This window comes from Onychomys torridus, chromosome 7 (genome assembly GCF_903995425.1).
Source record: "Onychomys torridus chromosome 7, mOncTor1.1, whole genome shotgun sequence".
Taxonomy (NCBI): domain Eukaryota; kingdom Metazoa; phylum Chordata; class Mammalia; order Rodentia; family Cricetidae; genus Onychomys; species Onychomys torridus.
Genome location: NC_050449.1, coordinates 37,867,020 through 37,891,395, shown reverse-complemented (window position 1 = coordinate 37,891,395; position 24,376 = coordinate 37,867,020). Strand labels below are relative to the sequence as shown.

At 53.2% G+C, this 24,376-nt stretch overlaps 1 protein-coding gene across 4 annotated transcripts in view; it reads right to left on the bottom strand.

Annotated features, from left to right (window-relative positions):
- Bcl9l (BCL9 like) overlaps positions 1 to 13,241 on the bottom strand; it is a 31,193-nt gene extending 17,952 nt beyond the window's left edge. For 2 of the 4 annotated variants that reach the window (XM_036192101.1, XM_036192103.1), the window contains exons 1-2: positions 11,102 to 13,241; positions 5,400 to 5,456 (exon numbers count right to left, since the gene is read on the bottom strand). The gene's annotated coding sequence lies outside the window, so the exon portion shown is untranslated. The remainder of the gene's footprint in view (positions 1 to 5,399; positions 5,457 to 11,101) is intronic. The other 2 variants (XM_036192102.1, XM_036192104.1) reach the window with 1 other exon arrangement.
- Between the last annotated feature and the right edge of the window lie 11,135 nt (positions 13,242 to 24,376).

The window sequence follows — 24,376 nt, the reverse complement described above, 5'->3', positions numbered from 1 at the left end:
CCCCCAAAAGACTGCTGCCCAGTCCCTAGCTACTCCCCCCCTCTAGGGAGAAGGGGGGGCACTAGGAAACAAGACAGGGCAGGAAGCCCAGGCAAGCAGCGGGCACTCTGGGCCAGGCACAAACAGCCAACACAGGAAACCACAGCCCACCCCCGCCCACCCCACCCGCCCAAGGTTCTGGGAGAGAGGAGTGCCAAAAGCCTAGTACCCCGACTGAGGCCAGGGCCAGGGGTTAGCCCGGGGCAAAGGAGGTGCTCAAAGTCCTCTAGACCGCTCTGCCCCAGACCCGATCTGGGGAGGGGGAGAGGAAGCCAGGCTGGCAGAGATGGCGCGGCCTCTTTAAATCCACCGAAATCCTGAGCTAGGCCCAGCCCAGCTCTGGTTTCACAGGAAGGAAAGGAGTACAGGAGCCAGTACAGAAGACGGGCAGTGGCTGGAATTAGCCCCTCCGCCCAAATAGACCTGGACTCCACTGGCACTTCCTGCCCCCTGGCACCTGCACCAGAGTGGGGGTAGGAGAGGGTCTAGGTGCCACCTCTCCTTAATGGGAGATCCCAATTTCAGGAGGTGGCCTGTTGCTGTGCGGCTAGGGAATGACTTCTTAAACCAGTACTCCTTCAACAGGGGAAAAAAAATGGGCCAAGCAGCTTCCTGGGGGCCTTCACCTGGTCCTGTCTCCCAAGGGGTTAATCTGGCCCCTATTTAGGGGGGCATGGGTGGCCGAGGAACCTCCTCCAAACTGCCTGGCTACTAGGAACAATGGGGCCATTGTGGGAGTGGAGTACGGGCAGGCTGCTGGCACAGCCAGCACACCACGGGCAGGACCTCGCCCAAAGCCTGCCTGCCTGCCTGCCACACTCTGCTCTCTTCCCCAGGTACTGCCAGAGGCAGACACATCTTCCACCCCGGCCTTGCTTGCCTGGCCCAAGCTCTTGGCACCAGCCGCACCTGGATGGCTCTCTAGCCCTGTCTATGTTGACATGCAGATGGCCATGACCCTCCAGGAAGCAAGGGGCTTCTGGGCCTGGGCTAGTGGGGGTAGGGTGATGAGACCGGATGTATGCCTGTGATCCTCCTGCAGGGCAGACAGGAAGGCCAAACTAGGTCTCTAGTGTCAGCCCTGGCGCCCTCAGGCCAGGAGGGCTTACAGGACTGGGAGCAGCGACAGGCAGGGTCCCCTGCCCCAAGGCCTCCTTTCCCACACCCATCCCATAAACCTTCCCTCTAAGATGGTATGATGGCCAGGGTTGGGACCCTGGCGGTATGGGGGCCAACAGAAGGAGAATCTGCTCTGTAGTTGGGCAGACAGAATGCCAATCACATCATGCCACTTCTAAACTGTAGAACATAGAACATTGCCTATCTCTTCATCCCCTTGAGCCTCAGTTTACTCACAAGCAAAATTACAAAGTGAGATATTAGCAGAAACCACCTAAAAATGTCTGTGATACACTAGACCTCAGCAAAGACCCTTGGGCAATCTCTCTTTGCTAACACAGTACCCAAGAATGTGGTATGTCATAAAGGTACATCTATAATGAGAAGCACCATCTAGATATTTACCCTATGAGTATTCAGGCAAGCAGGGCCCATGGGCATCATTTTAGTGTTACACAGGGACATGGCTTTTCTTTGCTCTCTGTGAAGGAGTTTGTCCACTCTACTAACATGGCCCCTAAGCACCCCCGAGTTCCCCAACTCTCTCCAACCCAGAACAGGAATGTAGAGAGATCAGCTTTCCCCAGCTCTTAGCCTTGGGTCTTACCCAGGAGGTAAGTGAAGGGGGACTTCTCCTCTAGTGATCTGTACCCCCTCCAGTCTGATGGACCCTTTGGCAATACATGCAGGGTTGAGCCAGGAGGAAGTGTGCGTTGACTCTCTTGCCATGGCTCTCTTTAGAGAGTAGAGAGGGTCTTAGAGAGAGGCACAGTGGATAAGTAGTTCTAGAGGACAGGAGGGCCCAAGGAGGAAGCCCCATTCTCTTCTCAACCAGAAAGGGCTATACCTCTCAGGGAGGGGGCCCACAAGCCCACAAAGGGTTAACAAGGTCCTAAAAATAATCCTGTTCCCAGCAGGACCCGCTGATCAGAACCCTTCAGCCATCTGTTCCCATTTTCTCCTGTTCACATTGGAACATCTGAAACCAGCCCCAGAGCCCCAGCCCGTTCCCAAAAATAGCCCCAGCCTGCCCAAGGAGCAGCCCCAGAGGCTGGGCACAGGACACATAGCCAGCTCAACAGTTAAGCACGATGGCACAGGCAGATAAGCCCTCACCTCCCAAGCCCATAAGGAAAAGGAAGTCCTCTCTGTTCCAGGAGGTGGGTAGCACAGCATGGGGACTCTAGCCCATCCCTCCTAGTTCCAAAGCCACAGTGGGCACCTGCTAGCCAAGCTCAGACCTCAGACCCAGGAGCCCTGCTATTCCAGGGCTCCCATTTTTTAAGCCCCAGAAGATCCTAACCACCTGTCTGCTTAGATCCTTTCTTTTGCGGATAATCTAGCCCTGCCATCTACTCCATGCTCCTCACCCAAAGATCCCCAAGCTCTCTTCCCTACTATCCCAGCCCTACCCCAGGATCTTAGAGAGTCCTGCTCAACCACTGGTACTCACAACTTCCCCTGCTGAGACATTAGGGAAGGATTCCAGGGGTACCCCTCACCCTGCTATCAGGGATAATGACATGCCCCCACTCTCCTTCTGGGCTTGAGGCTAGCCAGGTTCCCTGCCTCTCTGTGAGGTGCTGACATGCTCACTGTATCTCCCAGGCAGGGCCCCTCCATATTCAGAAAGTGTTCAGGAAGGACCCCTAAGCCCTGAGCAGGCCTAACCAGTGTCTCCACATCACAGCTCCACACTGCCATATTTCTCCCTACTCCCAGATCAGGAAAGAGAGAAGGAGGCCATTGAAGCCATTTAAGGACAGTGTCTCCTTCAGTCCAATGAAGGAACAGAGCGGCAGGGGTTGGATGGTGGGAGGGGCCCCCAAACTAAAGCAAACAAACAGCTGGGGGGAGGGAGGAGGGCTGGGCCCAGAAATTCAAGGGCAAGGCCATAGGGAGGCGGGGGAGGGGGGTCCCCAGACCCCAAGCAAGTCTTTGTTTCAGGTCCAAAGGCAACTACAAAACTTGCAATCACAGCCTCAGCCAGCACCAACAAACAGTGGGGGAAACTGAGGCAACAAGGTGAGTCTTGCCAGCTGTGGTAGCCCATGACTTTAATCCCAAAATAGAGGCAAGCAGAGCTCTGTGAGGTCAAGGCCAGCCTGGTCTACAAAGTGAGATCCTGCCTCAAAACACTAAAACAAGCTGGGAGCTGGTAGTGCATGCCTTTAATCCCAGCACTCACTGAGGAGGCAGAGGCAGGGGGATCTCTGTAAATTCCAGGCCAGTCTGGTCTATAGAGGAGTTCCAGGACAGCCAGGGCTGTTACAAAGAAACACAAAACAACAACAACAAACAATTTACTATGCAAAGAATGGCCTTGAACCCGTAAATTTCCTGCTTCACCTTCAGAGTGCTAGGATTCTAAGATGCACCTCCACACCTGGTTTACACCGTTTATATGGTACTAGGCTTGAACTCAGAGCTTCGTGCGTGATAAGTAACCTAACTACACCCCTAGTTTAGCTTTTTCTTATTTTTTGAGATAAGGTCTTACTATGTTACTTAAGCTGGCCTTGAACTCCCAAAGATGGGGGATGAGGGGTGGGGGGATGAGGGGAGATATTCCTTCCTCGGCCACTAATGTTTGGAACTACAGGCAGGCTCTTCCTATCACCATAGCCTTGGAAAATACTTTATTTATTTTTATATTCTTGTGGTGTTTGGAGTTTGCTGGTCTGCTTGTCTGTTTGAGACTGGGTATCATCACACCGTAACCCAGAATGGCTTCCAACTTGAAGAATGACCTCAAATTTGAAGAGATCCTCTGCCGCTCCCTCTCAGTTACTGGAATTCCCATGCCTGGCTTAGAAAGCCCTTTTATTATCCCCTCTTTGCAAGAAAGCAAAGTTAAAGTAGCTAGCCCAAGATACACAGCCCACCATTACAAGACCAGGATTGGAAGGAAGCTCAACTCCAGCAACTGGGTTCTTAGCCATGACCCTGTATAGATGCTGCATGGAGTCGGTCCCTCACAGAAGGCACATTCAGGTCTGGCCTTCATCCCATGCACCCTCTCACCCTCTCTCTAGGTCTGATGGGTACCAGGTCCTGCACTAAAGGCCACAGTCCATTCCTGGGGAAGAGATCAAAGAGTCCTGAACCCTGCGGCCTCTGCACAGGTGCCCTGCTGGGCCAGGCCTGAGCTCTCTGAGAGCAAAGTTCTCCAGGCCTCCCCAACCCCACCCACCCCCAATCCGTTACCTCCTCACCTATCCAGGTCCCTAACAAAGTCAGCAAAGTCGTGAGGCAGGTTCCAGTGCTCTAGCACAGGCTCCTGCTGAGAAGCCCAAGGCTATGAGAAGCCTTGCTCTCTCCCTCACCCCCCCCCCCCCCCCCCCGCCAAGCCCCAGGTGGGAGTCAAAGGTCAAGTGGGACTTTCCAGAAAAGGCTGAAGTCCAAGACCCCCTCCCAACCCACCTATCCCATTGCTTTCCACTTTTTTCACTGCCCAAGGTGGAAGCAGGGCCACTTCCGCCCCAAGGTTAGTGGCCTCCAGCAGGGAAAGTTGGGGGGTATTAGGAGAAGGAACTAGACGTTCTCCCTCCAGAGGACAGTCCAGGAAAAAGAGGCACCTCCTCCCTGTCTCTCCTTCCCTTCCCCAGGCTTTCCCTAATCAGACAGGAGCTCACAGGAGTGTTTGTTGTGAATTCAGAGTTGTTGCTAAGTAAGGAGGGAGGGGAGGGAGGAGGGAGTGTGTGTGTGTGTGTGTGTGTGTGTGTGTGTGTGTGTGTTCGCGCGCGCCTATGGAGCCAGGGCAGCAGAAACCACACTAGGGTGGTGGCTGGTGGCCAGTGGCCACCCTGGATTTGACTCGACCAGTAAAAGCCAAAGCCAAGGAGCAGGAACAAGTCATTGGGACAACCAGAAAATCTACCTTGCCCTCCAGGTCGACAGAGCTGACCCTCCCACTTCCCACCACGGAAAGAGGCTGAGAAAAGGCCTAGAACTTTCACTAACATCCAGCCTGTCCAGCACACCATTCCCTGTCCAGCACAACCTTCACCCCAACAGTATTCTAAGTTAAAGGCTATTTACCCACCCAGAGACAGAGGGGGCTGCGAGAAGTCAGGGCAGAAAGCCAGGAGGCGGGAGCTCAAAAGAAAAGTCAAGCAGGAGCAGGCTAAGCAAGAAAGATGGGGCCACTGCAGATAGGGATGGGAAGGCCAAACACACACACACACACACACACACACACACACACACACACACACACACAAGGACATGGACCCGCTCACCTCTGAAGAATGTGTGTCAGGTTCAGGCTCAGGGGTGTGGTCTGGAATGGGGGCTCCCTGTGGAGAGATGGTCACAGCTAAAAGTCCCTGGCCAGTAACCTATGCCCCGATCCTCCCAGCACCCCAACCCTAGCACGCCGTGCCCCCCCCTTTTTTCTGTGGATTGGCCAGGAGCCAGGGCTGACCCAGTTGCCTCACCACACCACCACCCCCTCCCTGTCCTGGAAGAAGAAAGGAGAAGGCACTGGACGATCTCAGAGTTAGTTCCCTGAGAGCCTGGCCCCACAGAGAGAGGGAGGGGACTCCCACGACCTGGCCTGAGGACCTGAGGGGAGGGGGGAGGAGGCCCAAGGATCTCAGCTTCCAGAACCAGTCGCCCCCAGGGTAACTTGTGGCAGGGGAAAGGGCTTAGGTTCCTATAAAACTATGTGGTCTCCTGGTCTACAACCCTGGTCCCCTGAGTCCTAGGGACCTGATCTGGGTACCAGGGTCTGGGGCGAGGGAGGTTTTAGCAGCTTGCTAGCAGGCCCTGACTGGAGCTCCCAGAGCAGGAGGGAGGGAGGCTGGTGGCTGGGCTCAGTTTGCACTGGGGGTCAAAGGGGAGTTCTTTTCCGAAGAATTCTGGGAGAGACGCCAACTAGAGCAAGCTGCTAACCACCCCCCCTCCCTCTCTCTTGCTGCACTGGGGTGGGGGGGGCGTCCCTGCCAACCAGACTTAACCCTCTGCAGCCTGCATTGCTCCTTGGCTCAAATGGGGGAGGGGACCACGGGCTGCACCCAGCTTCTAGGGACTGGGCCAGGTAGCACCATGTGCCCACCAGAAGGAGGCTATCTCCATATGGTTCCATCGGCACCACCCTGCCCTACCACCAGCTAGGTGACTTTTTAGACTCAACTCCCTAAGGTGTCTGCAGTGACGTGCCTGTGTGCATGTCTCAGACACAGAGATTGAGAAACAAACTGAAAATTCCTTGCCAAGGCCCTCCTCCTGCTGGGTCACTGAGCACTGTACCAACATGGGCCTCTACTCCTCCCTTCCTCCCACGGCACTGGGGACCGGAGGCCACTGGAGGGGGCAGGGAAAGCCTATCCTATGCCCACCTCCAGATGCTGCCTCCATAGGCCCTTCACTCATACAAATATCCCCTGCCCATCTTCCTCCACACTGACCTTGGCATGTACTTCCAGAAAAGCATTCAGTTACGGTCTGAGATTCTAAGACAGGAAAGTGAGTCCTAGCACGGAATCGGAGCTTCCCAGGGATGATATATCCCCACCGACTTAAATACGCTTTCATATTACCAATACTCAGGCTCTCGCCAGAGGAAACAACAAAACAAAACACCAAACATTCCGAATCTCCCCTCCTGCAGACCTTACCCATAGTAGGAGGTAATGAAGCTAGACAGCAGGAAGAACTTCCCTGGACCAAGGCTACAATGGTCCACCCCAAATGCCTGGATTCCAGCCCCTCTGCCTTTTGCTTGGGATTAAATTTTGAGCTTGTTTTGCTAAGCAACTGTGAGTGAAGAAGTCATGTTTTCTGAACCTGAAATTCACTACCAAACTCCCAGGTAAATTGTGACTGATAGTTCCTGGTCTCTAATGAAGGAGGTGACCCTAGAGGTGGAAGGAGCATGTCCCTTTAGACCCTAGGCCCCCTGTACAAGCCATCACTACACCATCAGGACACAGGGTTGCCCGGTGCTGCTGAGTCTACAAGGCCAGAGAAAGAGAGGGACCAGCCCCTGGCGAGTTTATCCCAGCAAGTTCATCCCAGCGTCTCCCTGCTCCACCACTCTCTCTCCAAGGCCTCAGAGCTGCCAGAAGCTTGGGCCTCACTCCAGGAAACCTCCCCTATCAAAGGGCAGAGGACTCCTCGTCCCAGGGAGCTGCAGGAGACCTGTGACTACACCCCCCCAGACATGTTCCCAGGGTGGAGGAGGAGGCGGAACAGATGGAGAGAACGTAAGCACACATCAGAGACACACCTCCAGAGCACTCCTCAGAAAGAACCCCCAGACACACACAAGTGAGAGACAGGCAGACACACTTTCAAGGCACCTCCTAAAAATAGCCCAACTTTTCCTTAAGACCTGTGTGTGCAAGAGTGACCTACTCAGAGATAACCCAAGAGAGCTCAGGAACAGTCAGACATCAGCCAGTCACACAGAACTACTGACACAGACACACCCACTCCAGGGCACACGCAGAACCACCCATACAAAGCCACACAGTTTGCGTTCAAATGGAGTACCTCAAGCAAGGTACAGGGAAAAGTCAAATTCCAAGACAGTGGCGCGCGCGTGGGGAGGGGAGTCAGAGGGGCGGCAGGCAGGCAGGGAGGCACCCAGGATTACAAAACAATCCCAGTTTCGAAATGCTGGAAATGCTGGATTCAGGGCCATTCCTGAAGCTGGGGAGGGAGGGTGGGGGAAGGGAACAGGCCAACTTGGAGCTACCAGCCCAAGGAGGAAGGAGTACAGGGCCCAAGTGGTTCAGCCAGTGGGGAAGGGGACCCATACAGGGCTAAGTTAGGAGCAGCAGTTGGTCTAGAACCAACAGGCGAGGGCCCTGCCTGCGGGACAGAGGGCATGGGAAAGTCCTCCACTGGCTTTTGCCACTGACAGGAGAAGTCAGGACCCAAATGGAGCCTCCACTCCCCTTCAGGACTGAAAATAAGAAGCCACCACACCTCTTACCTACCCACAGAACAAGGTGATCAGCCCTTCTCTCCAGAACAGTGTCTTGGCTCTGCTTCCCTAGCTAGTAAGGGTCAAGAGGCAGTGGGCACACTCGGGGGAACATCTCCTCCCTAGGAGTCTTCATGAGAAACTGCCTCAGTTTCCCATGAGTACCCTCACACCTAGGAAGTCACCTCTCCTTGGTAGCCAGAATGTCCTCCCTGTCCCTCCCCCAACCTTCAGGGAAAGTAGACAGAGGGAGGGACGGAGGGAGGGAGAGAGGGAGAAAGGGGAGGTCAGGCCAGGCTGGGGGTGGGGTTTTAGAGGCCTGGCCCTGGCACCCGGCAGAGGAAATTCCAGGCTGTAACTCCAGGCTGCCTTCAGGGCCACCCATCCAAGTGACATGCTGTGAGCAGCTCTGAAGCTTCAGGGCTACGATCCTCTTCACCTATCCTCTCAGTTCCTGGCCCTGGCCCCAGAGCCCTCCAGTCCCAGCTCTGGGACTCAGACGTCCAGAGTTGGGAAAACTTAGTAATCCCCAGCCATGGAAGGAGCCCCTACCAAGCTCCTTGGACGAATCTGAGCCTTTCTTCAGATCCCTGGGGGCAGCGAGCACAGTGTGGCTATGGGTGGGCAGCTGTTGGGGCTGGCAAGCAGGGGTACAGATGCCAAGCTACAGCAGCCAGGCGTTCAGCAGGTTGAACCAGTCCCTGGAACAGCCAGCCCCACCCCAGGGAGAGCGGGCCTGGCAGAGGCTTCCTGCCTGGGGCACCCAGCCTGTACCGCTTTGCTCCCACGGCTGCCCACTTTCCCACGGTGCCATCCCCCCACTGCCCCCTCCCCCAACCCGGGCAGTGCCCAGGGCTTTGGTACAAGGAAGCAAGGGATGCCATCTCCCTGTCATCCTTGGGTGCCCAGGCTCTTCAGGTACCTCACTAACACCAATGGAAAAGCTCGAGAAAAGTAAACATGGCATAGGGGCTGCATCAGTCCCCCACCCCCCCCCCCTACCAGGCTTCCTTTGATCCCAGGAAGACTGGACACAGACACTCTGGCTCCCTAGAGCCGCCCCAGGGCGCTGGGACAGAACCTCAGCCTGAGGCAGCGCCAGAGGCAGGGTGAGAAGCTGCAGGACTGCTAGCTCCCTCCACTTATGCCAGAGGTCTGCGGGCCTGCAAGGATGCTGCTTCCACTCCCCACCGCACCCCGGGACCCCCTGGAGTGCCAGCCTAGCCACTTCCCCCAAAGGCAGCCAGTCCCCACCAAAGACAGCCGGCTGCCCCTATGTACCACATTGCCTTTCGTCTAAAGCCGGTGCCAGGCATTCTGGCCCTTGCTGAGTCGACAGTACCCGGCCACCCACTAGGTCTCTGCCCATCCAGCTACTGCCCTGCACAGTTATTGAAGCTGAACCCCCCAGCCTAAGGCTTCAGCATAATCCAGGCACCAGGAACTTGCTAACCAATCGTGGGTGCGATGTGTACTTTGAACGAGCACTGATGCTCTAACTCCAGATTTCTGGGAACCACCAGCCATGAGCCCTCCCCCTCATCCCAAGCAAGAGCAACAGGGCTTAGCAAAGAAACCCCTGCAGGGAGGTAGCCAGAACCCTGGTCCTTCAAAGCCAGGTAGGTGGATCACCTGAGGGAGAGAATGTTTTCCTTCCCAGTAGCACAATCCTGCTTCCCACCGGCTTCTCCCATTCTCACCCTGTCCCGAGGCTTCCAACTGTGGGGCCCGAGAGCTGACCCTGAGCGTGCTCTTCCCCTGGAGCCATGAAATCATGGTCTTGACCAGAGAAGGCAGTCAAGCTAAAGCTGGAAGCAGCAGAGGAACTCCTGCCTCGGGGAAGTGACTGACCCCCGAGGAGGCTGAGGAGGAGGGGAGATGGAAGTGTAAGCACTGGCATTGGTGGTCGTGTAGCAGATACAATACAGGCAACATTCTCAGGGAAAAGAAAATACCAAGCACTTCAGCGGGAGGGAGAGAGGTGGAGCAAAAGATTGGGGGTGGGGCGCGCAGAACCCCCTTTCCGGAGCTCAGACACACATTGAAGCCTCCCTCAAACAACACTCTTTCTCCTGAAGCAGAGGTCCTCCAGACAAGACATGAACACATACCCCAAGCTACAGACAGACAGAAGGAGGAGGGAGGAAGGGGGGTGTCAGAAAAAAACCCGGAAGGAAGGAAGCTGGACAGACAGACAGAAGCTAATCCTTGCTTCATTGCTGCAGAAAGACACACTCTAGACTCCCAGGCTTTGAGGGATGTTCTATTTTTCTGCCTCCAAAAGGGAAAAAGGAAGGCCAGACCCCCTGTCTCCTGAAACCAAATTCCAGCAGCCCTCAGAAAGGACCATACTCTAGCCATGCAGGAGGCCTAAGTCTTACTTCTCTTCCTCATGTCTTCCCCCTCGAGCTCCTTCGGATCAAGGAAGGAGCCACCTTCCCTAGGCAGTACAGGGAAACCTCCGGGGGACTGTGTGACTGCCCCACCCCCAGCCAAGCCCACACCACTCAGAATCCTTGGCAGGGGAGGATCCTAAGGCTGAGAGGCAGTGCCTGGGGGCAAAGGATGACCCCAGCTCTCCCTCTTGTCCCAACCCTCTTCCCGCAGGAGGCTCTTACGAGTCAGGGGAGTAGTGCAGGGGTGCTGGGACCCACAGAGTTAGTGAGCCTGGGAGGGGGACTACATCTCCCAGAAGCCCCCAGGGCGAGTTCCCTGCTCCAGCTGGCCCAAGGCCGGCCTTGTTCTCTGAGCTAAGGTAGTAGGATCCCCTGGCTGCCCCTAAGCCAGCTTCTCCTGGTGCTCCGAGGCTGCCAGCCTGGTTGAGGAACTAAGAATATCCTCTAATGACCCAAGAGGAGTCCCCCGCTTCCTAAACAGCCCGGGGGTGCGTGCTAGAACGTAAGAGACAATCAGACTGAGCTTCCCCTCCCCAATTTAAACTGGATCTCTCTTGGCGCGCTCCTGCTGGCCTGGCATGACTTTAGCCCTCTGCCCCAACCCGACCCTCACCTCGCACTGGTCGGGGGTCCTCACGCCAGGCCGGAGCTGGACGCCATAACCAGGTCAGGGTCGGTGGGTGGACTGGGATCCTCCAGCAGGACAGTGGAGACACGCAGAAGGCGGGCAGGCGGTGATCTTTTGATCCTGGACGCCTTGATCTCAATACCAGCCCGGCCCGCGAGCAGGTATCCAGGAGGCTCTGGTTGCCCGGGTTCCTGCCTCCCGACCGCGGGGCATGGTCCTGGGCGCCGGCAGCGGCTGGAGAGCTAGCGCACCGCCCGGCCGGGGCTCGGGGCTGGGGTCTCGGCCCAAACCTCACGGCTCCGGCTGTTGCCGCTCCTGCTCCTCCTCCTCCTCCCTTCCTTCCTTCCTTCCTTCCTTCCTTCGCCTCCTCCTTTCACTTTCCCCGAGGCCCGCGGGGACGGCGGGCGCGGGGCGGGGAGGGGGCTGTCTAGGCGCTTATTGTTGGTCGAATGCCGAGGGTCCAGGTCGCAGCCCCGGGGCGGTGCGGCGCCGGGGGACCCAGGCGTGCGGGCGTCCGGCCGGCTGGCTCCCGGCGGCGGCGGTGCTGCAGCGGCCCCGGATCCGGGGCATGTCCGGCCACTGGCTCCGCCGCGCGCCGCCGCCTCCCCGGGTTCCCCTGCGCTGCCGGAGCCTCGCTCGCCCCTCCACTCGGCTCCTCTCCCCAGCCTGAATAAGCATCGGGGCTCTCTGGCTGCCTCCTTCTGCCTTCATACCAGAGCCGGGAGAGGCCCCTGTCAAAATAAGAGCTCCCCCATCTCGCTCGACTCCTCGCCCAACCCGGCTCCCCCAGCCTCCCAGTGGTCTGACTCGGTAAGGCGCCCGACCGGCTAGCAGGAGGCAGTTGGCCCTGGGCGGGGAACAGGCCTTCCAGCCACCTCTCCTCCCCGGGTTCCTGAGGACTAGGGAGGAGAAGTACCCACAGCATCCGAGGCTACGGAGAGGACTGAGAACCTACCCTCCTATCTGCACGGCTTGGAAAGAGTGGGAGTTGCCTGGACACACACACACACACACACACACACACACACACACACACCACGTTTCCCTCTTTATTGTACCCACCCACATCCATTATGCACTGAGAGCATTCCCCCCTCCCCCTGAGGACATAGACTGATTTTTTTTTTTTCAATTAAACCTTCAGCAGAGCAAACTGGATGCTAAGAAAATGTTTGAGGAAATGAAACCTTTGTCTTCTCAAACTCTCCCTAACCTCAGAAGGCTTCACACATACAATCACGGCACACACACAAATATAAACACCGTCCTATGTCCTATGGGACAGTAGACACATGAGAGGGAAAAAATTCTAAGCAGTTTCTAAAAGCATGTCATGTTATCTCCGTAGTCACCACAAACCTACAAGAAAGGTGTCATAGCCCCATTACACAGTTGAAGAAACTGAGGCTTTTATGATTTAAGCACTTACTCAGAGTTGCACAACTAGAAAGCAGTGAACCTAGGACTAGAATTCAAGTCCTCTTATCCCAGGACACTCCTTCCATCCCAATGCCCCTTCCCCTAGAATGGATGTAAACCAGAGGCAGACACTGACTGCTTCAGAAAGGACACTAGCAAGCTGTTTCTTCTGTTCCCATCTCACCTGTCCAGAGTACTGACTCTGTGTTTTGTCTTGTTTCTCCTGTCTGTACATCTGGCTGCCACTAGATTCCCGAGGACCCAGACCACAACTCCCAGGCTCTGTGTTTCTTGCACAAAGGACTCAAGTGTTGGCCAGGATCACAGTAGGGCTTCAGTGAATATTGACTATCGAGTGGGTGGATGATGCCAGGAGCTGGGCACTGGGCAAGATCCAGAGATCCAGAAGGAGAACAGGGCATAAACCCTGAAGGCAGGAGGGTCAGGAGTTCAAGATCACCCTCAGCCCTAAGCTATATAGAGAACCTAAACTCAAACTGAGCAAATATGAGAGTCTAGCGAAAATATAAATAAAAATAAACAATAACCCTGAAGGTGGAGAGAATATAACTATAAAACATATGTGTAATATCATGATCTACAGAGTACGTTCATGTACATTATCAAATGACCGTGTCTTGGGTTGTTTTTTGTGTGGTTGGTTGTTTTGAGACAGTGTCTGTAGCCCTGGCTGTCCTGGAACTCTCTCTCTGTAGATCAGGCTGGCCTTGAACTCAGAGATCTTCCTGCCTCTGCCTACAGAGTGCTAGAATTAAAGGAATGGACCACTATGCCCAAGGACCATTGTTTTAATAGAAATATTTTGTTTTAATTTTATATGTAGATCTTGATTTAAAGGGAAAACAAAAATCTTGAGCCCAGAGCTGCTGATCTCTGTGATCCCTCTATTTGGGAGAGTAGACCAATTAAGTTGGGTTTCTTCTCTCCCTAAGGTTCCTGTATACTATTAACCACAGGCAGAGGACCAGCTCACAAACAGGAACTTTGCAGCTATTTATGCAGATCTGTATCCCACCATACAAATGACAAGTCACTTGGCCTTCTTTGTCTGAGACAGGGTCTCACCATATAGCCCTGGCTAGCCTGGAATTCTCTGTGTAGAGCAGGCTGGACTGGAACTCAGAGATTCACTGTGCTTCCCAAGTGCTGGGATTAAAAGCATACACAACCAAGTCCAGCCCTTCTTATGACCCCTTTTGGCACAAGTCCTGTTCATAGTAGGTCTAGAAATCAATATAAGGGGCATGATGTCTGGGTTGCAGGGGTCTCTAATGTAGTACATAATACAACTCAAGAGTGTTTGGTATGTCCTGTGAAGCAGCCATGTGGAGCGCTCTCCAGGGTGTGGCTGTGACTCACTCCCCCAATGTAGGTTCCAGGTCTGCATACAGAGCCCAGCTTTGGGCAGCCACGAGTTCTGGGTGGAACCCTGGAGCCAAAGAGCCGGGAAGGGGAGCGGGCAGCCCTTTGCTAGAATCGAGCAGCTCCCTCTACTGGCCAACTAGGGGAGCCACGGTGCTTCCGTGTGTAGCTGCGTGACGAGGGATGTCACAGGTGTGCCAGTGAGTGTCCATGTCGGCTTTGGCCAGTAAAAGTGCGGCATGGATAGAATTGCATGAAGGTGCCTATTTCTGATGCCATGTCGCTGTGCCAACACTGCCCAAGGCTGTTTCTGGAAACCCTACCCACAACCGCATCTTGTAATAAAATTTACTTTTGGACGGTGGGAAGAGGGCGCCCAGGACTGCTTGTTATCTGAGATTAGCCTTCTTCCTGTTTCTGGAGTGATCAGAATACACGAATAATGCTGGCACTCCTCTCTAGCGTGCACTAGCCCGAGTAGGTGGGCGCCGTTCAGAAGAAATTCTGTTAGAAGGGACTCTATACTCTGAAGCAACTAAGGACCCAAGAAAGGGTTAACCTCAAGCCCCACAGTGACTTCAATCATTGGCTCGGGGCACTGCCTGTCAGAGTTCTGAGGGTGGGGTTTTTGAGGCAGCAGCCAGATTGCCTAGCTCCCTTAACTAGCCTCTGGACCCCCCCTAGCATCTGACCGCTAGGCTGTGCCTACACTGTGCCTATTTTGGTGGAGACACCTTTCTGGCCCCTGGATGAGGCGCGGATCCGGGCATCCTGGCTTCCCCACTCTCTCCAGCTGCCTGGCTTCCTGATAGATGGTGATTATTATATAATAGACTTTCTGGACAGAGCCGTGCCAGCGCTGGGAACACTGCCCCTCCTCGAAGCCTGCCTTAGGGCCTGGCATCTGCCGCACCAACCTTACCGCCCAGCTGTGCCGACGTCCCCAGCACCGCCTCCTTCCGGGAGCGGGAGACCCTGAGAGCCACCTTCCCAGGTGGCCAAGAGACCGAGTCCTGGGATGGGGCGGGCCGGGGCTGGGAGTCAGGCCGGCGCCCCGCAGGTCTCAGGGTCGGCCCTCAGAGCGAGGCTTTACCAGCGCCTCCCTACGACTGTGGAGTCCACCTGGCCCCCTCCAACCTGAACTTGGAACTTGGGAACCAGGGGAGGTGGGGCTGGGGGCGCTGGGGCCAGGGTCGGAAAGGGAAAGGAGTTTGGAAAAGCTGCAGGGGCAGGAAACTCCAGGCTGGGCGAGGGGGCCGGCAGGGGCAGGGGGGAGGGACTTTTATCCTGACAGGACTCCCGCCTTCTCCGACTGGAGGGTTTGGAAAAACTGAGCAGGCAGCCAAGGCTTGGCTGGAAATCTTGCAGCCCACCCTCCTGGGGACACAAAGCTGGAGGGCGGGGGGTGGGGGGCAGGCAGGGCGGGGGAAGAGCGCGCGACCCCGGGGAGGGCAGGGCCCCTTTTGGGGCTGGGGGCCCAGGGGCCAGGTCCCCAGGGAGGGGGTTCCTGGCGCTGTCTCCCTGCAGTCTGCTTCCCCCATCTCCTCGCTCCCCCCCTCCCCCCCTCCTCCCCATCTCTGGCTCCAGTCTTGCAGATTGCGGGCAGACTTAACTCCTAGCGTGCCAGCCTGGTGGACTTGGAGGTGGTGACACTTGATTCGCGAAGGAGGGAGGGAGGGACTCCGAACCCCACTCCCACAGTTTAACACGTTAAGGCCCGGAAAGCAATCCCGGAACTTCGGCCGATCTGAGCCCTGAAAGGCTGCCAGTAACTGGAGGAACAACGCGCAAAGCCGGCACCTGAGAGCTGCCAAATCCGGTCGGCTCTCGAACCTGGTCTTAACTGCCTACTTCCGGCTCCCACCGTCTGTTACCTTCCCTTCTCTCGTGGGCTCCTTCCCTCCCTCCCTCTAGCTGAAGTCCCTTGACAGATTGATGGCTGCGGAGAGACGGAAGTCTGGATTTTGAAGCAGTCGCCACTAAGCTTGACCCAGGAGTTCCAGCTCAGGTGACCACTTCCTTTGCCTCCCTTGCGACCCTCAGGACTTTCGCTGCTCTGAGAGGTCACCTACCCATCTGAGACAGAGAACTCTAGCCTCCCCAGGCCCTAGCTAGGACAAGGACAAGGATCTGAGCTGCTGGAAACCCTGACTTTACCTCCACCCTGGCCTCCCCACCCCGGGCTGGACACTCTGTCTCTGGGTCAAAATTGGCCCCCAGTTCCGCTAAGAATGACTGCTGGGGGGAAGGTATTGCAGACTAGGCAGGAAGGGGTTAACGGAACTCTAGGTGAGAGCCAGGTGAGGCACCGCCCATCTTGGCCTCAGGTGAGAGTAGGTGGGAGCTGGATAGATACTGACCTTAAGGGTTGCTTTTTCTGCCCCCTTGTGGTTAAATATGGCTTAACACCCACTAGCAAAAACCGTGTCCTCACTGGGGACCTTGTAGATTGGCTAGAGAGCTCCTCTGAGGTGTGGAAGAACCCACCGCGATCTTTGCCCTAACATCCCCACTCAGCCAGCGGTTTTTGCCGCTTCCAGATGTGCATGGTAGGATCCGCCTAGTAGTACTCAAGTGTGGAGCTACAGAGCTGAAGCCGGAGGCCTCTCCTCCCAAGTTCTCCATCTAATAGAGGGGGGTCAGTAGAAAGACTCCGCTTCGCTGCTTCCTCCCAGGCTCAGCATCAAATGCAAACCCAGTGCCAGGTTCAAAGCTCCCTAGCTTCCCCTCTCCTTCACTCCCTTCTGGCCAAGTTGTCTCTCTCCTGGATTTCTCCATTTTGAAGGCTTCTGGCAGCTCCCGCCAGCTCTTCCTCCTACCCTTGCAAGGCTGAGACTCTTTGCAGAAGCCTCCCGGGTCAAGAAAGCCAATGACTTGGAAGGGCTAGCATCGTTCCCTTCAGCTGTCTTGCCTTCCCTCCTCTCTGTAGTTCCCCTTACCTTCTAGCTAAAATCCCTTTTTTTGAAAGTAATTCTGAGGATGGGTTGTTTGTATTGCCTGGTACTGAACCTGTGGTCTCAGTGCTCAGCCACACTTTACCACTGAACTAAGTCCCTAACCCTCTTACTCCTTTTAAAAACTTGAAAACAGGGTCTCACTAAGTTGCCCGAGCTAGCCTTTAACTCACTGTGTAGCCCAGGCAGGCCCTGAACTTGCAAGTCCCTTGCTTTAGCCTACAAAGTAGGTGTGTTCAGGCCTCTACCACCGTACCCAGCTCTCCTTGGGAGTTTGGATAACCAACTCAGCCTTCTCTTTCAGCACTGCTCTGACCAACTCTGCCTGCTTAGTCACTCAGTAAATACTGAAGACCTACTATGTTCCAGGCACTGGACTGGACACTAGATTTACGTTGGTGACGAGACAGATAGGGTCCTTGCCTTCACACAGCCAATACACTGAGAATTACAACTCAGTGTGAGGAGGAGCTTAAGCTGTTCTCAGGAAAGAGCCTATCCCTGAGTTAGGCATAACAGGGAGGCAGCATCTAGATTTCTGGAATCCTCGGGGAGACAGTACACATCTTGCTGGAAGTCTAAGGAGAGTGCAGCAGATTTCTCCCAGCTAGCTGGAGAGACTTCTGAGCTCTCCTTCTCCATGTTCTCCGAGGAACTAATCCTCCCAAGGGAAGAAGACTGGCCTAAAGGACAGAATATGGGACCCTGCCCTGATCACTTTTGAGGCCTGGTGAGATGGCGGGTGTCTGTTGCCACACCCACCACCTGACTTCATGGAGAGAATCAAGTCTCACAATCTGCTCTCCGACTTCCATGTGGAGACAGGCACCCCCATGAAGAAATAACAATGTTGTAGTGCTCACTCCAGCACACATACACAAACAAATCAAAGGGAAAAAGGAATAATATGGAGAAGATCAGCAGTCCGCCACACACGCAAGGACGACACACAAATTCTCAAAGCATTCCTTATTTCTATTCTTTCTTTTTCTTTTTCTTTCTTTTCAAGACAGGGTTTCTCTGTGTAGCCCTGGCTGTCCTGGAACTCTCTTTATAGACCAGGCTGGCCTTGAACTCAGAGAGATCCGCCTGCCTCTGCCTCCCTCCCAAGCGTTAGGACTAAAGTTGTGTGCTACCACATCTGACACATTCCACTTTAAAAAATCATTTAGCTGGGTGGTGGTGGTAATCCCAGCACTCAAGAGGCAGAAGCAGGTAGATCTCTGTGAGTTCGAGGCCAGCCTGGTCTACAGAGCTAGTCCAGGACAGGCTCCAAAGCTACAGAGAAACCCTGTCTCGAAAAACAAAAAAAAAACAAAAAACAATCATTTAATAAAAGAAAAAGAACTGGGTCTGGGTGAATTTATCTGCAAGTGCATCTCTCTCTCTCTCTCTCTCTTTTTTTTTGAAATTGTATTTGTTCTTTTTTTTTTTTTTTTTTTTTTTTTTTTTGGTTTGGAGCTGAGGACCAAACCCAGGGCCTTGGGATTGCTAGGCAAGTGCTCTACCACTGAGCTAAATCCCCAACCCTTGTATTTGTTCGTATACATATTGGTGTTTGGCCTACATGTATGTCTATGCACCACTTTGTGTGTGGTGACCACAGACACCCTGATCTCTTGGAACTGGAGTTCAGACATCATGAGCTGCCATGTGGGTGTTGGGAATTGAACCCAAAAGAGCAGCCTCTCATTTTAACCACTGAGCCATCTCTACAGGCCCGCAAGTACTTATTACCCTAAAGAAAGCAATTCGGTTGACCTAGCTATTTGTTGATTTCATCTGTTGTGTTGGGAAAAGAGGCCTTGTTATATAGGCCTGACTGACCTGGTATTCACTATGTAGCCCAGGCTGGCCTCAAGCCTCCAAAGTGCTGCAATCATGGGCATGGATCATCACAACTGGTTGTTTTTTGAGAGAGAGTCTATGTAGCCTAGGCTGGCCTCAAACCATCTGTACACACAACCCACCCCCAACCAAGCCTGACTGAGTTTTAGTGCACCACCACCCCAATTACTAATAAACATGAGAAGGGAAAACCACGTCATCCAACCAGTGCAAGATTCATTTTGAGATAAGGTCTCACCGTGTGTTGTTCCGGCTAATATCAATCTCCTAGAACCAAACAATTCTCCCAATTCCCAAGAGCTCAGACTACAAGGCATTTTTCCCCCTAAGACAGGGTTTTCTGTATAGCCCTGGCTGTCCTTGGAACCAGGATGGCCTCAAATTTGGAGATCTGCTGCCTCTGCTTCATGAATGCTGGATTAAAGGGTGTGCACCATCACCGCCTGGCTTTAATAGGACATTCTTCGTTTGTTGTCTGGTTTTTGAGACAGTTTCTCTGTGTAGTTTTGGTGCCTGTCCTGGATCTCACTCTATAGACCAGGCTGGCCTCGAACTCACAGAGTTCTGCCTGGCTCTGCCTCCTGAGTGCTGGGATTAAAGGCGTGTGCCACTGCCGCCCAGCTACTAGGACATTCTTAAGCCAAGGAAAAGGGCTGGTGGTGTGACTCAAGGGTAGAGTGCCAATCTAGCACGTTCAGGGTTCTGAGTTCAATATACAGTACAGCTAAACAAATAACTAGAGATGAATCTAAGAGATGCTGTCAGAGGCAGGGACCCAGAAAAAGCTGTAGCCACTTTCCTCCTCTCTTGGCCTGCTTCCCAACTATTCTGCCAGCACTGCATCTTGGAGACATAATTCCTGCCATTTAATCCTTGTGTTAAGGGCTGGAGCCTTTCTAAGGTTGCACTGAGAACAGGAGCACTCGCAGAATATGCTTACATGCTGCTTAATGTGCTCTTCTATGCAGCACCACAGAACTGTCATTTTGGAGAGAGGGTTCAGAGGGTGCTGACAGACGTATGCAAAATCACATGGCTGGCAGGTGATAGCTGGGAGGTGACCAGGCCTTCTAGATCCCCATCCAGACTCTTTCCACGACACCATGGCAATGCTTGCTTCCAACTTTCCATTGGATTTCTTCCTGTGTCTGGCTCCCTTCCCTGTAAGGCCTTCAGAGCTGGAATGGCAGTCTTGGCCTCCTTATCTGGATCTTTCCCAGAGTGTGGGGTGCTCAGGGCTCCCAGCCCCCTCCCTTCTCTCTTGTCATGCCTCTATTTATATGTGTGTAGCTCTGGTTCATTCCATAATCACTAGATTATAAAGAAAGCCTGGGCCAGGCAGAGTCCAAATCCCAGCCAGACCCAAAGAGTTCTGGGACTTCAAACACATCTCCCCAGGCCTCCTGAAGACTGGTTCTAACTCCTAGAGCATTTGTAACACACAGTCTCAGGCAAGGAAGTGGTTCTAAAAGGCCAGGCATGGTGACACATGCCAGTAATTCCAGCATTCAGGAACAGGAGTTCAAGGCCAGCCTCAATCAAAGCCAGCCTGGGTTATGTGACACCATATCTTTGGTGTGTGTGTGTGTGTGTGTGTGTGTGTGTGTGTGTGTGTGTTGAGACAGGGTTTCTCTGTGTAGCCCTGGCTGACCTGGAAACGACACCATGGCTTTAACAACAACATCAACAAAACTATGCAGCATGATGCAAAGGAATGGGCTGTCATTCCTGTCTTTCTACAGGGTCTCAGAGCCTCAGAGTCCTATGTGCAGTATCTGCAGAAACAAGGGTGCTATTTACTGGGGCACCCACACTCTGGCCCCGTGCTTGGTCCTGTGAAAATTATAGGACGTGTGAACTGAATACATGTGGGCCCTCCATAATTCAAATAATAGCAATTGCAGAAAAGAATTCCAGTTTCGGAGGCTGGAGAGTTGACTGGTTATGAGCCTTGGCTGTTCCAGAGGATCCTTGATGGATTCTCAGCAACCAGATGGCAGCTCACATTCACCAGTAACTGCAGTCCCAGGGTTTCTGATGCCCTCTTCTGGTGTCTATGGGCACTACATACAAAGTGGTGCTCAATGGTATGTGCATATGCATAACCCACCCCCCAAAAAATTCCAGTTGCTCTGACTGACTGGATGGTCATCTCTTCACAGCCCACAGTCACACTTGTCCCTCTACAACTCCATTCCACCGTGCGACTATCACCAGCAAGTTGCAAAACCTAAGTCTCCCTAAAACTCCTTACTAAGTGGATTGGAGAATGCCCCTTGGATTTTCTTTTTTCTTTCTTTTTTGTTTTTGATTTTTGAGACAGGGTTTGTCTGTATAGTCCTGACTGTCCTGGAACTTGCTTGGTAGACCAGGCTGGCCTTGAACTCAGAGATCCTCCTGCCTCTCCCTCCTGAGTGATGGGATTAAAGGGGTGTGCTACCAGAACCCGGCTAGGTTTTTGTATTTTCCTTTTTTCTTCCCCCATATTCCAGAACAAAGTTACTTTCCCCTGCCTGCCTTGTCCAAACTCTTACCTCCTGTCTTCCTGCTTCTGTATTACAAAAGCCCTGAAGAGCAAGCCGAGACAGGAGTTCCTACAACAGATAAGGGATAAAAGTACCTTGGTAGGGAGAGAAGCATGCAGCCTGGAAGGGTCAGAGACAAGGTCTTGTTGTTGTTATTACAGACAGGGTCTCTCTGTGTAACCCTCATTGTCCTGGATCTCTCTACAAAGCCCAGGCTGGCCTCAAATTCAGAGACCCACCCACCTCTGCTTCTCGAGTGCTGAGATTCATGTGCCACCACACTTGGCCTTTGGTGATTACTTTTTGAGGGTCTTGCTCTGTAGCCCTGGCCAGCCTCAAATTTGCTCCAAAGCCCAGGCTGGGCTTGAACCTGAGATCATCCTGCCTCCATTTCCAGAGTGCTAGAATTACAGGTATGTACCACTACACCTGGCTGATTTGTATCCAGTAACAGGTAACTCAGGTACCTGTCTGTCCTCCAAGTAAGATGGGACCGTGACAGGAGAACAGAGGACACTAGATAATGGGGAGACATTTATGCAGTCGGTGGTGTGTGTGTGTGTGTGTGTGTGTGTGTGTGTGTGTGTGTGTTGTCCTCAGACCTGATGGAGAATGAGGAAACAGACCTGGGTCTGGAATGTAGCCAGGTAGGTTTGGGGAAGCACAGAGCACTGGGTGAGAGGCAGGAAGGACTAGGCAGCAAAGACAGGCGCTGGGGTTGGGGATTTGGCTCAGTGGTAGAGTACTTGCCTAGCAAGTGCAAGGCCCTGGGTTCGATCCTCAGCTCCACAAAAAAAAAAAAAAAAAAAAAAAGGACAGGCACTATCACAGGTCCCCATGGGGTTGGACCTCAAAGACCAGCTACCTAGTTCAAATATTTCCTGATGCCACACTTCCTGCCAACACCTCTGGCAAGCAGTGTTCCAGAGCCACCTTGAACAGCTCCAGTGATAGGGAATTTATGGCCTCTAAGGCAGCCCTCACCAATAGCTTCTCCCTCCTCTGAGCTGAACTCCCATCTCCCAGTGATCCCCAAGAACTGAGCTTCATACTTGGAGCTCTCAACCCCGTGAGTCATCAGTGCAAAGCTTTTATAGCCTTCCACATATTTGAACTTTAGCAATAACCAACCCCTCTCTCCTGCCCCCTTTGAAACAAAATCTCATGTACCCCAGGCCAGCAGCAAACTCAGTATGCAGCTAAAGATCACAAGATGAGCTTCAATTCCTTTGTGTGTGTGTGTGTGTGTGTGTGTGTGTGTGTGTGTGTGTGTGTACAGGAGTCTACCTTTTTAAAATGTTTATTTATTCTTGTGGTTTTTCAAGACAGGGTTTCTTTGTGTAGCCCTGGCAATCCTGGAACTCAGAGATCCACCTGCTTCTGCCTGAGTGCTGGGAGTAAAGGCATGTGCCACCATTGCCTGGCCTTAAAAATACACTTCTAAGTGTATATGAGTGTTTGCCTGTGTGCCCCCATGTGTGTCTGGTGCTCTCAGAGGCCAGGAGAGGGCATCAGACCCCTGGAACTCAAGTTACAGCAGTTCTAGGTCACCACGTGGGTGCTGAAAACCAAACCCAGATCCTCTGCAGAAGCAACAAGTACTTTTACCCACTGAGCTGTCTCCCCAGCCCCTTGGCTTGTGTCTGGAGAAAGAACCTCTCACTGGCTGGGCTGGCTGGCCAGTGAGCCCAAGGACTGCCTGTCTCAGCCTTGACACTAAAAGCATGTATCAACTGGGTGGTAGCAACACACGCCTGTAATTGAAGCACTCAGGGGGCAGAGGCAGGCAGATCTCTGAGTTCAAGCCCAGCCTGGTCTACAGAGCAAATTCCAGGACAGCCAGGCTACACAGAGAAACCCTGTGTAGAAAAAAAAAAAAAAAAAGTATGTAACACCACAATTGGACTTTTTCTTTTCAAGACAGGGTCTCTTTATGTAGCCCTGTCTGGCCTGGAGGTCACTATGCCAAGACTTTTTTTTTTTAGATTTATTTATTTTTATTTGATATAGATGAGTGTTTGCCTGCATGTATGTATTTGCATCACCAGTATGTAAAATTCCCACAGAGGTCAGAAGAGGGCATTGGCTCCTCTTGAACTTGGGTTACAAATGGTTTAGGGTCACTATGTGGGTGCTGGGAACCAAACCCAGATCTTCTGGAAGAGCAACAAGTGCTCTTAACCATAGAATCATCTCTCTAGCCCCTAGAAACTCACTATGTAGACCAGGCTAGCTTTGAACTCACAGAGATCCACCTGACTCTGCCTCTCAAGTGTCAAGATTAAAGACATGAACCACCATAGCCAGCCAAAGCCTACTTTTTTGTTTTATTTAGTTTATTTTATTGAGCTAGTTTCTCTTTGTAGCCCTAGCCATCCTGGAACTCACTCTGTAGAGCAGGCTGGCCTCGGAACTCAGCAATATGCCTGCCTCTGCCTCTTGGGGGCTGGGATTAAAGGCGTGCACCACCAGCAGCCTGCATGTTTTTAATTAAAAAAAAAAAAAATCTACTTTGGGCCAGACATGGTGGCACACACTTTTTATTTCAGCACTTGGGAGACACAGACAGGTGGATCTCTGTGAGTTCGAGGCTAGCCTGGTCTACAGAAGGAGTTTCAGGACAATCAAAACTGCACAGAGAAACCCTGTCTTGAAAAACAAACGAACAAAATACTGGAGAACAAATATCATGGAGTGTGTGTGGAGGTCAGGGGACAGCTCTGTAGAGCTGGCTTTCTCCTTTCTTCTTAGCATATAAGATCCCCAGCAAGCCATAAAACTGAGCAGGGTAGACCAGCGTGGGTGTTACACACCTTTAATCTCAGCACAGGAGGCAGAGGCAGACAGATCTCTGTGTGAGTTCAAGGCTAGCCTCATTTACAGGCCAGACAAGACTACAAAGAGAGACCCTGTTAAAAATCAAAAATCACAACTGAGTTTGGTGGTGTTCTTGATAATCCTGGCACTAATTGAGGCAGGAAGATCAAAGGTGATAGGTCACAGCAGTAGCCTATCAGTTTACTTCCTCTCAAATCTAATGGCCTGAATTCAATTTCTGGAACCCAAGTCAAGGTTAGGAGAGAACTAACTACCAAGCAGTCCTTTGACCCTCATACTCACACAACATCCAC